The 18256-nt window shown below is 47.5% G+C and overlaps 1 pseudogene; it reads right to left on the reverse strand.

Annotated features, from left to right (window-relative positions):
* LOC119458833 (endoribonuclease Dicer-like) overlaps window positions 1-18256 on the reverse strand; it is a 62381-nt pseudogene that overhangs the window by 12110 nt on the left and 32015 nt on the right.

Genomic DNA, 18256 nt, shown 5'->3' on the forward strand with positions numbered 1-18256 from the left:
GAAGCGAGCAAAGTGACCTTCGTGCTGTTGTCTGTCGCTTCAACGCAAACTGAGCACCGAGAACACACAGCACACACAAAGCTACCAGCCGCCGACGCACCTACACTGCCTAGACTCTGCCCCAATGCAGATCACTTTCAAGATACGGCCCGCGCAACCGCGCACCGCCGCGCAGTACGCAGTTGATGCCAGAGTACAGAACAACGCCGCCCGCTATCCCTCGCTCCCTCGCCGGTGCCTCGAGCGCAACGGAAGAAGGCGCGCTTCCGACCTGCGTTTCTTTCTGTACGCGCGAGATTAGACTCGGTCGTCGGCTCCCCTCGCACGTTTTCACTCGCACATACAGCATACGGCGCGAGGCGATGCGTTATTGCCCTTGGACTTTATACTGAACATTTATGAGCCAAAACCAATTTTAGGGCCACAACGCGTCATAGACACCATCTTTAGATAGCAAATACAGATCTCAAGGGCCATACTTTTGTTGGCGGAAACCGAAAATACGTCATAGTTGTCGCCGCAGCACTTGGGCGGCCAATGCCATCGTCAAGCCACCAAGCCAAGCAACATGAAAAGTCAAAATGGCCGCTCGGGCCGGCGCGGGGTGGCAGTTCGCAACGTATGATGCGGGAACAGCGCCACAGTTGCGATGCAACAGCGGGGTTACCAATGCATTGGGTTCTATGGGAGCTGTGCCGGGATCAGCCGAAAACGACGTAACAGCCGGGAAAACGCAGCACCCGGGAACGTAACAGCGGGGTTCTACTGTAACACTATACGACACTACGACGCCATCGTGATGCTCGCTCTTCATTTCCGATGCCTCATGCTTGTGCGAAACGACACGGTGTCCACGCATCCAGTACCTGGTGTGACATTTCAAGGATGAGTGCTTCGACGAAAACGGAAAACGGGTGCGCGTTACAATCAAGGACATGTTAGAATCTAGTAAATACGGTAAGCGTTTATTTTTCGAATTTTCATGCCGAACCTGCATATAACGAAATCCTCTTTATAACGAAGTTTTTCGGGAATTTGTCAATTTCGTTATATCCAGGTTTAACTGTATCTTTACATCGATGGTTCAAGGCGAAGCCTGCGAAACTTTAGCGTCCACTTCGACACCGCAGCTGATAGCGTCCACCATAATGGGACGACGCTATATTGAAGGAACAGGCAGAAGGGAGCTAATGCTTCATCTGCTTCTCGCTTCAACGCATCTCCAAAACTAGTGATTACGCGACCTCTAGCTCTAAGTGGGCGAGAAGACAGTGCACATGATGCCATGGAACATCTTGGCTTTGCACCTGCCGTACATTACCTCGAAATAGGGCGTGCAGGCCACTGCTCAGCCGGGCTGACAGCCATGTGTAGCTATGGCTGGGCTCACTTGCACTGTGTGCTCAAACGTGCCCGCTCAAACATACTGTCCAATATTGTCTGCATTCACCACCCACCTGGAGCACCTTCCAGTAAGTGGGGTTGTCCGGGACCTTGTCCCTTTGGGCGTTCAGATCTAGGATCTCAGCCGTGGCATCCTCATCCTCGGAAGAGGTACCAAACTCGTCCTCGCTGGAGCGTTCTTGGTGCTGCACAAAGCGTGCCACAGCGTTGAACAGACCCGGGTTGCAGTGGAGGAGGCACCGCTGGAGGCCATGGCGCACGACGAGGGCGGCGAAGAAGGTGTTGTTCACCAGCGATGAACGCAAGTCGGTGAGCTGGCCAGGGGTTGAACTTGTGCGGGCCCTCGTACAGGTCCGGGTCACCAGGTAGTCGATTACTGCGTCACCCAGGAACTCCAGCCGCTGGTAGCAGTCTGTCAGCCTGTGTGCATGGGAAGGGAGGGTGTATTCCAAATCTGGCCACTAGCACTAACCCTCTGAGGGTCAATGCCGGAAATATGCAGCACCGCGAACAAGTCCCAAATGATCGATGCCGTATATTTATGGTACTGCCTGTAAGTTTCAAAAACGCTGCCAATTTGCAACTCTTTGGTACCCAGTAAGTGCTGCCACCCCGTGTGTATACAGGGAATACACATCAAGGAATGTAAATACACTTCAATTATCCTCTTTGATGCAAACTTGGGCCACTAGATATATGCCGCTCTTCATAATAATCATCATAATTCATAACATATAAACCACATCACCCATTACACACTTATCATAAGACAGATTGCTCATTGCATTAATGTTGCCAATTATCATCCAAGACCGGATGCACTGCCAACTTTCCCTTTGGCACTAATTGAAGGTCCAGGCCTTCTAAACACTACAAAAATAGTGCCAAGCATCAGCGCACCGCTAACTAATCTGCTTAATACCTGACAATACAATTTTTATAAATAAGTTTTGATTTCGATATCCAGAAGGTGGATATCTCATGATCTCATACAATGGCTTGTTTTTGTTCCTGTGATCACTGTGGCTACCAAATACGCAGGCACAACTACAAGAAGCACGTCTTTTCTTTTTAACACGAAAAGTTTTATGCGGGTGTCAAGACTGACTTTCTGCAACGGATGTAACGGATGTGACGTCAGCTCACGTGCACCATCTAGGAGCGGTGAGGCGAAAGTACTGCATCATTACACTAATGAGCGCCGACAGGGAGCGCTTCTGTAGTCACAGCGCAGGAGAAGCTCCAATGCGATGTAGCCATAGAATAACGAATGAAGTGTAAACCTGTGCATAGAGTTTCATACAATAAATAATTGTACAATAAAAACGTTATTAAAGCTGTCTGATGGCAGGATTCGAACGCAGGACCTCTATCACAGAAGGCCGATATTGAAACCATTACACACAGATGCATGCATCGACGCGCGACGTAAAATGCCCTTATAAATTTATCGTGGGCAAGCCAATGCATTGAGACGCTTGGCACGTTTCGATTTGGCCACTTTAACAAGCTGAACCATTATAAGTAGTAGGGATTGTGCATGTTCACAGCGTCTTCTGCACTACAAAAAGTATAGATTGCTCTGAAATTTACGACGACGAAGGCATATAAAGCGCAATAAACAAAGCCACTAGGACGTCTAAATCCACAAGCACGAGGATCAGATAAATCCATGTATTCCCATCATTGCTATGGTGGCTGAACTATATTCTAGCCTCTCTAGCTGAATGATTGCAGCGCTGGAGTCTGTGGCCTCGTGTAGGCAGTTACCCGCACATAGTTTGGCATCGGATTAGCCTGTGACGCCTCGTTGTCTACGGATTGCGGCTTGAACGTGCATTCAGCAGTGCATCGCCTACTGCTTTGCTTGCAATGGCACCACCTAAGGACAACTGGTGCGCTAAAAGGCACACAAAGGCAATGACATCGCCGGTAAATCTCGCGTTCCTCGGTGAGAGACATGCCAGCCTGAAGCACAATGCCTTCGTGCGTTCGCGGCGCATGGTGCGAACTCTGCGACTAGCATTCCTGTAGCTGAGCACGTCGCAGCTAGACTGGCTGTTACAGCCACTACGGAGCCAGACCAAAATGCTCGCACCTTCGCCGAAGCCACTCGCCAGCAGTATGGCGCTCGCAAAACAGGGACGCTGCGCGCCAAGTAAACCTGCAACCCGGTTGCTGTTCCGCAAATTGTGCGCATTTTGCTGCAGCGGACAGTGGTTCACGAAAGCAAACATGCAACAGCCACTGTGAAGACACGTTTCACTTTTGTGTTCTACCAATTCCTATGAAAACGTCATCAACCATAATTGTCATTTTTTTTTAATGAGCAACATCATCGCACCTAACCTTATTGCTACACGACATCCACAAATTTTGTGCTGTGTCATCACCTCACAATAATGTTGAAATCAGGTCCAGCATTTCAGGATCAACTTTAGTATAATATATTTTTATATGCTTGCCAACGATCATAGTTGCCAAGTGTCAAACCTTTCACATGCAAGAATCGCGTGGTAGAGTTTTCACAACTTCGAAAAAATGTGACAGTACTGGCTTTTAAAGCCTAGTCTACTTTGATGGCTAGGATGGCAAGCTGTGAACCCAAGGACAGACGAACCTGTTATAACAAAGCCGCACCCAACACAAAAATATAAAATACCTTCATATATCAGGTACTGTATTTACTCGCATAATGAACGCACTTTTTTCCCGAAAAGATATGCACAAAGTTGGCAGGTGCGTTCATTACGCGGGAAAAAATTTCCAGCAATTTTTTTTTTTTCCGCGGCCACCTCTAAAAAATCGCAGTTTCACCTTATCGATTGCGATGGCAAATGTGTAGTCAGCTACACGAAGGATAATAGTTTTATTGGCCATATAAACTTGCAAACATTCACTAACTATGTAATTTAACCAGCATGGTGTCAGCGCGCGCAGGCAAACATGAACACATCATGCTCGATGACCACGGACACTCGCTGTCAGAACGTTGGCATGAGAGATACACGATCGATTAGGCATCCGATACAATCATACCCGCCGGACGCCATATCAGATACAGAATCTTACCGTGTCTCTCCTACTTGACGGCAGCAAGTTTAGGGTGCGTTCATTATGGGAAGAAAAGAAAAGCACACTTCTTGAGTGGAAATGTGGGGGGTTCGTTCATTATGCGAGTAAATATGGTATTCGTTATAACAAAACGACGATATCTTAAAACGGTGTGATGTGAGAAGCGCTATGTGAAAGAAGCGCAAGTGTGTCATACCTCCGACAGGCCAGCAAAGGCCTCTGCAGATTTCGATGGCCTGGCCATCGATAATAAGTTACAATAGTTACAATAATTTACAATAAGTTACAATATTACAATAAGTTACAATAAGTTACATACATGCACCTTGTACTGTCGCTAATACGGAACCATGCCGATTGGTATGGTCGCACAGAACTGATACATTAGCGTGCCGGCTGCAGCCAAGCCAAGCGCGCGCCAAACGTGCAGCATGCATGTCCCAAACGCACCATTTCAAGCTGTTCTTGGTGAATAATGAACAGCCAATTTTTCGGACACGGGAGGACATGCAGTCCTGAGCTCCGATACTAAGCGGCTGTCAGTGTAGCCCGTAGATCTCTCTCTCGATTGCCAAAGAGGTCTACGGGTACGACATAGTGACGGAAAGCTTCTCCGACAAGCTATTATCAGTCACGTGATTGTAGTACTCCATCTTGACAGTAAGGTCATGGTAATGCACGTTACCGGTTCTGATAGTAGGAGGCGTGCGTGCAGGCTTGCAGCTAGGTGGACGGTCGCGGAAGGTGTAGCCCAATGTCTTTTCCACCAGGCAGAGACGTCCGTGCCACGGACTGCTCTGACTTGCCAGGCGGCCCTCGGGGTCATTCGTGTAACGCAGTAATGATGTCTGTGGCGCTGGGAATCCCATAAATGGCACTGCAGTGCTTTCGTCCCCGGTGCCTTGCACTCCAGATTTGCACTGCTTCAGCTTCAGGCCCATCCACTTCATCACCTGTGACCAAGAGCTCAGGCTTAAAGGGGCCCTGAAACAACCTTTCCTCAAATCTGATAAAAACCTGGAGGTCTGCTATGCCTCTCCCAGAAATCCTTGAAAAGGACTATTAAGAATGGAAATATAGAGAACACACATTTTTCTAAAATAATGTTCCTGCTCAGCAGGAAAGTGGCACCCTGTATATTGCTCCTCTCTTTTTCTTCTTACCACGGTGATCTCGACATGTCCATTCGGTTCACCTGCACTTTCTGAACTAGTTCACGAGCTGCTGCACTTCGCTATTTGTTTCACAAGTTCAACGTGGCGGCATCTGCACGTTGCCATTCACTTCGCTCAGTGCAGGCTTCGAATAGATAAGTTCACAGCATTCGCTGCATTCGTTGGAAAAGCAGTGCACCATCATGCAAGAGGTGCCGTTGCCAGTTCCGCATGAGCATGAACAGGCGTCAACTAGTTCACGAAGTGCAGGATAAATGAATGGACCTATAGTAGCTCTTCAAGGTTGGCATATGACTAATGTGCCGAAAGCGACGAAGCTGCTGGTGACAGCATGGGCAAGACGTGTTAGCAACAACTGCTTCGTATCTATGGGCCACTGCACGGGCCTGTGATGTCGCGGACGGCAGGAATAACAGAGTGGACCTCAAAATAGCTGGAGAGAGCCGGCAATCTTTTATGCAAGATTGTGGGCTCCCTGCTACATGCAGCGAAATAAGATTCACTCGAGTGTACGTGGGAGGAGCGTATACAGATTGCAAGTTAAAAATTTGAATTAAATTTTGCATTTTTATGTGCCAAAACCACAATTTAGTTATGAGGCATGCCATAGTGCAACTCCCTGGATTAATTCTGACCACCTGGGGTTCTTTACATATACAATGCATGGTGCACGAGCATGTTGCATTTCCAGTGTATAAGAATGTATAGAGAAATCTCTGAAGTGCACAGCTACGAGGAAGAGTGGGACAGTCAGCATACAGCGATTGCAGTGTCCAGTAAGGTGTAATGGCTCTCTGCAAAAAATGTGTGTGACAGCTGCATAAGTGTGCACATTGATATTTCTTTTTCGTGCACATCCTGCGTGAAAAATCCCATGCTTTAGCATATCTGGACAGAGCTTGCTTTTTTTTTTTTTTTGCGTAGTAAAAATTTTAGCTGAAGTTCAGTGCTAGTTGAAGGACAAGCACATTGAGCCCACAATGCCTCAGCTGCAGTGGCACGGTGCAGCTGAAAACGCATGCACTGCTTACTCTGAGAGCACCAATGGGCCCAGTAACGAGAAGGTAGGCGCCAATGATAGCCTCCACTGAGTCAGCGACGCTCTTGTCAGGCAGCTGCAACGCTTGGCGGATTGGAACAGGCCCAGATGTGTTGCGGGGCGGGGGAACGTACCCCGGCTGCTTTTTTTCAGTTCTGTATTGCTGCACACAAAGGAACATCAATGTTAAAAAGGCGAAGTGCCTAAAGCGATCCTGGTTTTATACAAACTGACTGGGCAAGCACTGCCACTGCCCAGTCAAATCGCATTCAACTAAACTCTGGGGGACCACTGGTTTTGAATCATTAGAAGTTCAATTTGTAGGAAGGCTGAATTCGAAGCCGAATAATATGTGTTCTGAGCACAATAGCAAGTCCTCAAAGGGTCATTGAAAAGGATTTAGACAAAATTTAATAAAGGCGTAGGGTACAGCTACAGTAAAACATAAGCTCAACCATTTAAAGTGAAGCGTCGTACTAAGAGAGCTGCGGACGATTACAAGTTACACTCCTCCCTATCCATGCTTTTTCTCAACTCATTTGCTGAGCGATTGGGGCTAAGCTACACCTTCACTGGCTCTGTGTCATGATGTGACTTCATGTCGTCTAATTCTGGTCGTCTTAGAGCCAGCGCACGAAGCCTCTGCAACCTTTCCGCTAGCCACCTGGCAGTCGATCTCCCGCAAAATCTTTCCAGGCAGCGAGCGTTCTGTCGCAATGCTGAGCGTGTCCAGTATTCTGGTCACCACAGGAAAGCTGGATGTTTTGACAGATTGGTGGAGGCGTAAACTAAAGCCCCTCCATACTACTACCACTGTGTGAGAGGCCTTAAGCATAAACGTGAGCATCCTGAGCAGCCTGCACGGTGCGGCGGCGCAGAGCTTAACCAGCCAAACACAGAGCTACTATTGCAGTAACCAAGCGTGAAACATTTTAAACATTTAAAAAGATAACATATTCACGATTAAGCTCCTGCCAACAATTTACACCAGCAACAAAGTAGAATACACTTGGTTACTGCTATATTAGATCTGTGTTTGTCTGCTTGAGCTCTGTGCCACGAGGTGGCTACACCATGCAGGCCATTCACATTTGCACCTCAGCTCATCCGGTAAAACCCTCAGTCTGCTTGCTCTTGCATTTAACGGAATACCAGACAGGCTAACGCTCTCTCTATTGTGGTAGTGATCTTCCGATGTGAAGTGACGGCCGCAAACGCGTAGATGCTGGCGCCGATCCAATACTAGCAGCCTGATGCGCTGCAGCCACTCCGCTCGCCTCTTGCCTTGCAGAAGGACACAATGTTGCAGCTTGACATGTCGCCGATCGCTAGATTTGCAGCCCACAACGTAACACGGGCGATCCATGGTGCTCGCGAAAAGAAAGCTCGAGACCAACACCGACTGCAAAACTCGGGTCAACACGGAGAACACAAGCAGGCGACACTCGCAGTGTGCCGGAAGTGCTTGAGTGTAGTGATAAATTGTCATCATGTATTCACTCTCTGTTACTTTCATAGAAAAATTAACCAAACATTCCAACTATTATGAACTTCTGTTCACCATAAAGTTGGAAAATTAGCGATGACGTGACCTGGGTAGCCAATCGGATAGCTCGCCAAACTGATGTCAATTGGGCGAACTACGTCAATTGGGAGGTGTCGGCTGAAAACTCAGGGGAGCGGCGCTGCTGCATTTGGTAGTGGTGCACATTTAAAAAACAAATTACACGCCTTACACAGAGCGCTTAAATGTATCACTTAACGATCGGAAGGACCTACCTAACGACTTGGTATATTATACAAAATCGTCAAAATCGTTTCAGGGTCCCTTTAACCCTTTGCGGTCCGTTGTCAGGCAGGGCCCGACAACGCAATACGGCCGTAGCGGCCCGCTGGCGGGCACCGCCCGACAAGGGTTCGGGGGTTAAATTTTGCACTTTTTCTGACTACGATTCGTGTGCATTCTTCGCATACATGATGCGCCATCTCTTGAGGAATAAATAAACTTGTTTGTTGAAGTTTACTTCTTTTTGCTGGGTGCAGCACAATGTTCAGCACGGCTTCTGGATACCAGAGCGTTCTCACTTGCGCGCGGAACCGCACGTTCGCGTGGTTTCCCAAGAAGCATGACCACTTTTTCACTGCGTGCGTTTTACGGCGGCGAATTTAGTGAAAGCTTCTAGAGGTTTTCATTGCCAATAGCTTTATTTTGAGGTGCACACAGCTGCAGAATCATGGTGAGAAAGAACAGCGACACCTGCAGTACCGCCGCAACCTCATCCAAGAGCTGGTGGGTGATGTGAGGGCTAGAGCCAAAAAGCGGGGCCCGCCTGCGCGGAAGGAGTGCGAGGAAAGGCTAGGTGGGAGGAGCCATTTCATCTACAAGCCCCCAGGTCGGAGCAGCAAGGACTGTGCTGTTTGTAGTGATCGAAAAACAAACGGAGGCAGGAGGGAAACTGTGTTTTTTGCAAAACCTGCAGTAACAACCTGGCCTGCACCCAGGAGAATGCTTCGAGCGATATCACACGCTGCTCAAATATTGGTAGAGGAGTTGCCTGCAGAATGCAAGAGAAATATATCCTGTGAGTTTTTCTTCCACAGTTTGCGGTTTTCATCGCGGCGCCACAAACTGGCAAAATAGTTTCGGACCGGGACAGGCGGAAAGTGGGTAAGTTTCAGACCGCAAAGGGTTAAGCAAATAGATACATGTACCCGGCAACATTTAAGCAGATATATGAGCCGGTCATGTCTCGGCAGGAGGACCTGTAGGGCTATCTTGTGTACAGCAGGTCCTATGTGTACAGGTCTGTGTATTAGCAGGCTCCTAATGTGTACAGGTCTGTGTTAGCAGGCTCCTAATGTGTACAGGTCTGTGTGCTGAGTGTGGGCAGATGAACACCTGCTGGTTCCCAGGCAAGAGCGGCAAGAGCGCATTCTGCTGGTTCCCAGGCGAGAGCGGCAAGAGCGGCATTCCCACTTTGTGGGCTCAATGCTCTGCCCTGGAAAGACAAGTTTGAAATAGGCTGAAAGCCTCTTTGAATTGGCGACTTCAACAATTTAAAGGACTTCAATACTTTTGAAAGGGCTTCAGACCCAGTAATAATAAAGCTGAAAAGGCATTTACCCCATAGAGGTGAAGAGCTTGTCCCGCGTCAGTTTCTCCAGAATCTTTGTGTCTACTTGGATGGCCCAAACACAAAGTCGACATCCATCAATATGTCCTCTGCACCTTCGGGGACACAGTAGCCCGGTGGCAACCAGTTCCGGAGTGGCTCAAATTGCTCCTGTGCCATTGAGCCACGTGTATCTTGGAGCCAAGGGTGCAGGTTCCGGTTGCAGATGATGCGAGAACGCGCTGCGTCAGCAGCCCCTCCTGCGCTGACGTGGAGCCGCAGAACAGGTCAATGGTCACTGCAAACTTGAGGAATGAGTCCCCGAGCACCTCGAGGCGTTCGAGGTCAAAGCCGTCGGTGCTTCGCCGATGTCACTGCTTCCAGCAGGAGGACAGGGCTCGGGCCCGGGTGCCCCGCAGCTCCGGATGGTACTCGAACGACCGCGATAGCGGGGCATCCGTATCTCCTCCACTTCGCCGTGGCTACGAAGCAGATTGCCAAACTCCACCTATCACCGTCGGGACGAGGCAAAAAGCTGATCGAAGCACTTCCGATACAGCGCTCTGGAAGTCCAGGTCTGGCCAACGGCCCCGGAATGTCCGAGGCCAATGCCGTCTCCATGGCGACAGATGTGCGCAGTTCTTCCACGACGAGAAGCTGGTTCAGCCGGTACAAAATGCTGGGAAGGCACACCGCCTTGCGCCAGACGCCAGCCGGGACGGGGTGGACGTCGCAGAACTCCGGGACGCGCAGCCGCACGGCGGTTTGTGGCCGTCTTCTTCTGGAACACATCGCCTTGCGGTTCCGGTAGCGCGGCGTCAGTAGGTTTAGTCGGACTTCGGTGAACACCACCTCCAAGATCGGCTGCGTCGAGGTCGGTGACGTCCGGTGGTGAATTAGGGGACAGATAGTCACGGAAACTGCCCTTTCATCGATGCTGTCCACCGTGAGGTCGGTGCGGATCTGCTTCACGTAGAATGTACTGTGGTGGTAGTGAAGGGGTGCATAGCGGGGCACAACCACAGCATCTTCATACAGCTGGGCTGGAAACTTGAAGTCAGTCTGGGTGCAGGCTCCGTGTTATCCAAATTGGCGACCATGTCAACAAAGGGCCAGTCTATCATAGACATGTCGCCATCTGCGAGATCGATTACAGTCAAACCTTGATATAAAGAACACTTATACAGTCGAACACTTATAACAATCCAAGATTTAACAATCTATCAGCTATAATGACCATATTCAGTGCACTTATGATTTCCTACCCTACCTGTTCAACCATTTGAGGATCGAATATTAGCAAAATACGAGACCCCGTCTGTGTCAATTCTTTTTATTGCAGTTCCAGTAGTAGTAAATTATTGAAAAATGATGAATACATAATTATTACATTATTGTAATATTACATTACAAACTGTGAATAATAAGCAAAAAATTATTGCAAGCAATATTCTGTCTCAAAAATGCTTTACTGCATCAACAGTATACCCACAATATGCTATACAGTAAGAGATCGAGAAAAATGTCTAGCAAATTATGACTATCAATTTGTTGTCACACAAACACATCATCGAAGAAGAAACGCGTCAGAAACGCGTAAGAAGAAGAAACGATTTGAGTAGTCGCTGCGAGAAGAGGCACCGTGCGCAGCCATACCGAAATCACGACTGTGCGCACCCTAAATTAATTAAATTCTGGGGTTTTACATGCCAAAACGACAACATGACTGTGAGACGTGCGGTATTGGGGGACTCCTAATTAATTCTGACCACCTGGAATTCCTTAACGTGCACTCAATGCACGGTACACGGGCGTTCTTGCATTTCCCCCCCCATCGAAATGTGGCCGCTGCACCCAGGACTCAATCTACGACTTGGGCTTTAGTTCCTGCTAATAATAGTTTGGTGCTAATGTTATTTCTCTCTCTCTCTCTCAACGCCATAGCCACTACGCAACCATAGTGGGTGCGCGCACACCCCACTGTATGGGAATATGCGAACCACAACGAAAAGGGGAACCACAATTGAGGGCGAAGAAATAGAAAACTGTTTAGTATATCTGAACTTCAGCCGTGCAGGGCTATATCTAAGCTACCAGAAACACGAAAGCAGTGGCGTAAAAAAAACCGTAGCATCTGCTTCACGCACGCTCTGGAGGTAGCAGATGACGCAAGCAGGACCACGTGAGCGAGAGCTCGGAGGTAAGCAAGTCGAGTTGGGTGCCCTGGTGAGCGGAAAGGCAATTTAAATGACTTCTGCAGACTTCACAGAGATGGCAGCACCTCTCAACAACCAGTGGTGTCGAATACGCGCAAAATATCGAATGTAAGATCTACTATGCCGTACATGTACATCAAAAACCATGTGGGACGGACCAGCAGCGCCCTACATGTATGGAAGAAAACTCTCAAAGGGTTTAACTGCGTCCGGATCTAGCAAACATTTCTTTTAAAGCCCCGTACTGTCACAACAAACAATTGAATACAGTCTTGCTAAAAATAGGGCCTACCCAAAGTGAAAAAAATATAAAAACAGGTCTTGTGAAGCATGAGAGGGGTGCGTGCCCGACCATAGTCTAACCACGACTAAGATATGACCTCCTAGATGAGCGTGCGCTCCGCGTAAATTTCAGAAGCATCGAGCGTTGCCACGGTAATGTTGGTACTTCATTTCCACTGTTGTTGGTAACGGATCGTGATGACATTCAACCTTTCGAACTGCATACTTTTTGGTTGAAGTGACACAGAAAACGTAACTTCATGGCTAACTTCAGACTCCCGTGGCTGATTTTCAGCCATAAATGCCATAACGGCGAGACTTTTACAAGATGGCGACTTGTATCACACAATTTCTGCATCCAGATAACTAGAACACTTCTTTCTCGTATCCATAATCCACTCGAGCCCTGCCGATTGTAAAATAATCCTAAGCTCGCGAAGCACAATGGTGGCTGTGCTTAACATTTCAAGATGACAGGTCATTAGAATCGGGCTATGTTTGAATGAACGATGTCGCCTGTGTTACGCAGAATTAGGTGGATATGTTGAACGAGATTCGCAGCTACGTATGAATTATGCAATTCACCACAGTAGTGCTCTTTGGCTCAGGTGTCAGAAATAAGCATAGAGTATTTTCAAGAGATCTGTGTTAATGGTGCCTCCTTGTCTTATAGCGGTCTTTGGCAGAATTTCAATTGTTGTCTCGCAATAATTGGACAAAAAAAAAAGAACATATAGAGAAAGCATTCCCATTTTCGTTGTTGCCACTGCGAACTTCACACTCTGCGTACGTAAACGTGCTTTACTACTGCCTCGGGGCACAAAAGTAGCAAATCTTGGCTTGAATTTAACGCTGCATTTGAAAACGATGTGGTACAATATGTGGAAGAGAATGGGAGCATGGCAGTACCTTACCGTTCTAGGGTTCCCACTAACAAAAAGTGAAAACTAACAAAAGTGATACTGCTGACTTCCACTAAAAACTTTGTAGCGCAGCCGCTACGCCGTTCATACTAAGCTTGGACACCGTGTAGGAATTTCCTTGCAGGCATCGATGTGTACAGTCAACAGCGTTCCTGCTGCTGTGCGAAGCCTGATATTTGCGCAGAGTGGCAGGCTGTTTTCTGTATACTTCGACGCATCTAGTGCCTAGTTGCGTGAAATCATCTCCAAAAGTCACCTCCTGAGAATACCGCTCCAGCTTGGTGTTTTCGCCTACATACGAGATTAACTCGTAAGTGTGCCGACGAACTCGTTAGGCACGTTCGCCGCTTCTCCATCTAGCTCGTGCACATGATCTTGGACCCGCTCAATCCTCTGCTTCAACTCTTAGGCCCAACTAGCACTGCCTCGCCGAGTGTCGAGGGCTAAGGTTACAGTTTCACGCCGAGTCCATACAAATCCATTCGCAGTGGCTCTACGGCTCTCAGAAAGCCGAGAAACCATACTGCTAGTGAAAGTGAGCATGGGGGACAAACTTTCGCCATGGCCGCCATTTTTAACGATGTCATGTGCGCAGGTCACCCCACACTGGTTTTAAGAGTGTACCTGCCAAGTTTGGAGAAACCAAATCCGGGAGATTTTCTGACCGGAGGGATCAAATTGTCCCTGTGCATCTGCACACAGACAACTTGATTAGACGTTTATTTACACATTTACAAATGACCACATGAACATCGAGGTCTCGCTTTTACAAGCATTTCATTGTTGCTGATATTGCCTTCAAAACATCTTAAAATTTAATTAATTTCTGGGATTTTACATGCCACAGCCACGATCCGATTATGAGGCATGCTATAGCGGGTAACTCAAGATTAATTTCAACCACCTGGGGCTCTTTAACGAGCACCCAATACAAGATACAAGGGCACTTTTGCATGTCACCCCCATCGAAATGTGGCTGCCGCAGCCGGGCTTTGATACCACGACCTTGTGCTTAGCAGCGCAGCGCCAAAGCCACTAAGCAACCATGGCAGATGTTCAAAATTCTTCACAGTATGTTTGATTGTAACGAATTGCATTTCTTTGACATTTTGCGAAGAGGACGTTTCCCAGCGTCTCATCATACATGGACGCGCGGAACTATGTTCTCGCCTGTTTCCTGATGCTACATTGCCGCTCGCACTCTGCATTGCTTTGTGGTATCAACAAAATACCCAGCATCACTTCGGTTGAGCGCTAGTTCAAAAATACAGTCGAACCTCGACATAACGAAGTTGTGCTTGCAGTGAAAAACTTCGTTACATTGCGAATTTCGTTCATTCGAGGTTTTGTTAATTCAATGGAACTAAGGTCAAGAAATACAAATAGTTGGTTACATTGCAAATTTCGTTTAATCGAAATTCGTTATATTGAGGTTTGCTTGTAATTGAAGATACCCTTTACGCACGCGCGCCTTGCTTAAAGCCATGATTGACAGTAGGCCTACGCAATGCCAAAGCGGCGGACCCCGAGGAAAATGACGGAGAGTCTAGTGTAGTTAGTAGCGGAATGCGGCATTAGCTCACAAGCTAAATGAAACTATGGCCACTATGGCACGTAAAAACCTCGTCAGTGTAAAGAGCTGTGCTGCGGTTAACGAAATAACGCCATGTAGGGTTTTCATACTACTGTCTTAACAATGCTATGCGCGATAAACTTCCAACTGGATTGGATGGGTTTGATATTTTTTGCCAAAGTTGGCCAGACAAAGCACTGGATGTGGATAGAAACGGGGCACAACAGCAATTTCCGGGAGATTTTCCTGTCAACCGTACAACTGGAAGAAATGGTCGAAATTCGTGAGTCTCCCGGATAATCCGGGACACTTGGCAGGCATGCAAGAGAGAAGGCGGTGATGCTGTGAGATTGATATTCGAATAATCGAGCATGTGCAACAGTCTGTTGGCGACTGCAAAGGAATTCTCATCTTTAGCTTGTCATGGCTATATTATGGCAATGAATCTAGCTCGCCAAACTTTCAATTATGCATGCATTTAAATTTACATTCGTTCATTTCGAATACTTAAACACTGAGTTCTGAAAATCAAGCAGGAGCAAATACTGACTAGCATAATATAATTAGATCGTTAAGTACTGGAGGTCACGTAATTTCGAGTTTGTTAGGCTCGTTAAAACGAGAGGCATACGAAGCGTTCGCACCCCTCTGTCTGTGCTCTTCATGAATAGTGTCATACCGCTGCAGGTGACACTATCAGCCACGGCGGCAGAGTAGATGCAAAATCTTCACAGGCTTCGCTTCACATCAACGATTTGAAGATATCGTCAGCATGGCATTAAACCGCATCTTTCATCACTTTCAATAATTATTTTTCTCCTTTAAATTATTTTCTTTTTTCAAATTGCCCAATAATTTGGGGAATCCTACCGCCCCTTCTGAGTAAAAAAAAATCTGCAACAGTACTTGGATGCATAAAAGGAAGAACTTCAATTTAAAAAAATTTCAATATATCGCAAAGTAAAGTGACATTTTACTGATTTGGTTGTATTGAGGTTTAACAGTATAACGACATTCCACTGCATTCAAAGTGATGTGACATGCTCATTCAAGTTGTCACATCAGTTTCCCAAAAAATATTCAGGACTTTCAATGCAAATGTTGATCTCTTGATTACACTCAACAGTGACACTGTTACAAAGATGGAAATTAAACATGAATGACTGCAAATAACCGAATTCCTTCATTAGGTCACACTCCAAAGTCATGGCAAATGTTTATATGTTTCCACATAAAGAAATTCATGGTGTAATCCTTGCAGCTTACGCATCAGGTAGTCGGCTCAGAAGTGCGCGCTCCTCCCTAAAATAATCATTCAATCATGATTATTTCCAGCAGTGCAATGATTTGCCAGTCACGGGTGAGTCAAACATGAAGCACAATTCCTAGTACATTTTTTTTTTTAAATGGTGGTTAACAAATGGACACTACATGCGCGCTCAGCCCAATAAATTTGAAGTTTTCAAACGCAGAACAACCATGGCCAGCTTTCAAAGTGAAACATGTTACTTTCCCGCTGTATCGAAACATTGTACAACTACAGTGGAATCTCGATGATACGATCACGGCCAATACGAATTTCCGGATGATACGAATTTTTCTGTGGTCCCGGCCGAGCCCCATTACTTTGCAACGTTCTAGAGAACGGTTGTTATGAATCGATTTTGGACCCGCGGCGGTTGATACGAATAAACGCCGCCCCATCCGACGGCCGCGAAAGAGAACAGCGCAATCACGCGCTTTCTCCCTTTCTCTTTTGGTGCGGAGGCGCGGACGTGGCGCCGGACAGCGCGGAGGCCGCGACTGGGCGCGAAGAGTTTGACGAGGAGGCGCTTTTCTTGCTTTTGAGCTTTTCCCCACGCAGGCGTGGGGAAGCGTGGCCACCGCAGTGAGCGAAGGGCAGCGAGCGAAGGTTCGTGCAGTCTATCGCTTCAACGGAAACTGAGGGGCGTAAGCACAGCGCATACAAAGGTCAGAGCGAGTGGAGATCGCTTTCAAGATACGGTGCGCGCGACAAACCCGACAGCCGACACAAGCGCAAATTCATCATCATCATCATCAGCCTATATATATTTTTTGTCCACTGCAGGACGAAGGCCTCTCCCTGCGATCTCCAATTACCCCTGTCTTGCGCTAGCGTATTCCGACTTGCGCCTGCAAATTTCCTAACTTCATCATCCCATCTGGTTTTCTGCCGACCTCGACTGCGCTTGCCTTCTCTTGGTATCCATTCTGTAACCCTAATGGTCCACCGGTTATCCATCCTACGCATTACATGACCTGCCAGCTCCATTTCTTCCGCTTAATGTCAACTACAATATCCGCTATCCCCGTTTGTTCTCTGATCCACACCGCTCTCTTTCTTTTAACGTTAGTCCTAAGATTTTCGTTCCATCGCTCTTTGTGCGGTCCTTAACTTGTTCTCGAGCTTCTTTGGTTTCTGCCCCATATGTTAGCACCGGTAGAATGCAATGATTGCGACAGTGGTAAGCTCCCAGTCAGGATTTGGTATTGCCTGCCGTATGCACTCCAACCCAATTTTAGTAAATTTCTTTCTCGTGATCAAGTAATTTACCTAGATAAACGTACTCCTTTACAGACTCTAGAGGCTGACTGGCGATCCTGAATTCTTGTTCTCTTGCCAGGCTATTGAACGTCTTCTGCGATTAAGGTCCTCAATCATTTGTTGCATTGTTGCTGAATAGGACAATGTCATCTGCAAACCGAAGGTTGCTAAGATATTCGCCGTTGAAGCCTTCCCAGTCTAAGAGCTTGAATACTTCTTCTAAGCATGCAGTGAATAGCTCTCCTTGCCTGCTTGATAGGTAACTTTCTATGGAGAACCAAGGTAGCTGTGGAATCCTTGTAGATGTTTGCTAAGATATTCACGTATGCCTCCTGTACTCCTTGATTCCGCAATGATGACTGCTGGTATCTTGAATCAAATGCCTTTTCATAATCTATGAAAGCCGATTGTACTCTGCAGATTTCTCGATTACCGACATGGATATGATCCATCGTAGAATATCCCTTCCTGAAGCCAGCCTGTTCTCTTGGTTGGCTGAAGTCAAGTGTTGCCCTGATTCTATTGGAAATTATCTTGGTGAATATTTTATACAATACTTAAGCGCAAATCATTTGTTGGCAGCCGCCCCCCCCCCCCCCTCACCTGCGCTGCCTTCCTGCTTTGCTCCTTTCATTGCGTTGCCACCCTTGCGCCCTATGCGACGGAAGCAGGGCAGGGCTATATTTGCTCTCCGTGCGAGAATCCCCCGCGCGAAAGGCGCACTTTCACTCGCACTACGGCGCGCGGCGACATCGCCCTTGGACTCATGCTTCACGTCTCAATCGCCCTCGGATCTCCTCTCGCGTCTGCACACCTCGTTGAGAAGCGTGCTCGCTCTTGGTGAGATTTTCCAGCGGAAGCCGCATTATAACCCGTCTCACGCGGCTGCA

Source organism: Dermacentor silvarum, chromosome 7, assembly GCF_013339745.2.
Source record: "Dermacentor silvarum isolate Dsil-2018 chromosome 7, BIME_Dsil_1.4, whole genome shotgun sequence".
NCBI classification, from domain to species: Eukaryota; Metazoa; Arthropoda; class Arachnida; order Ixodida; family Ixodidae; genus Dermacentor; species Dermacentor silvarum.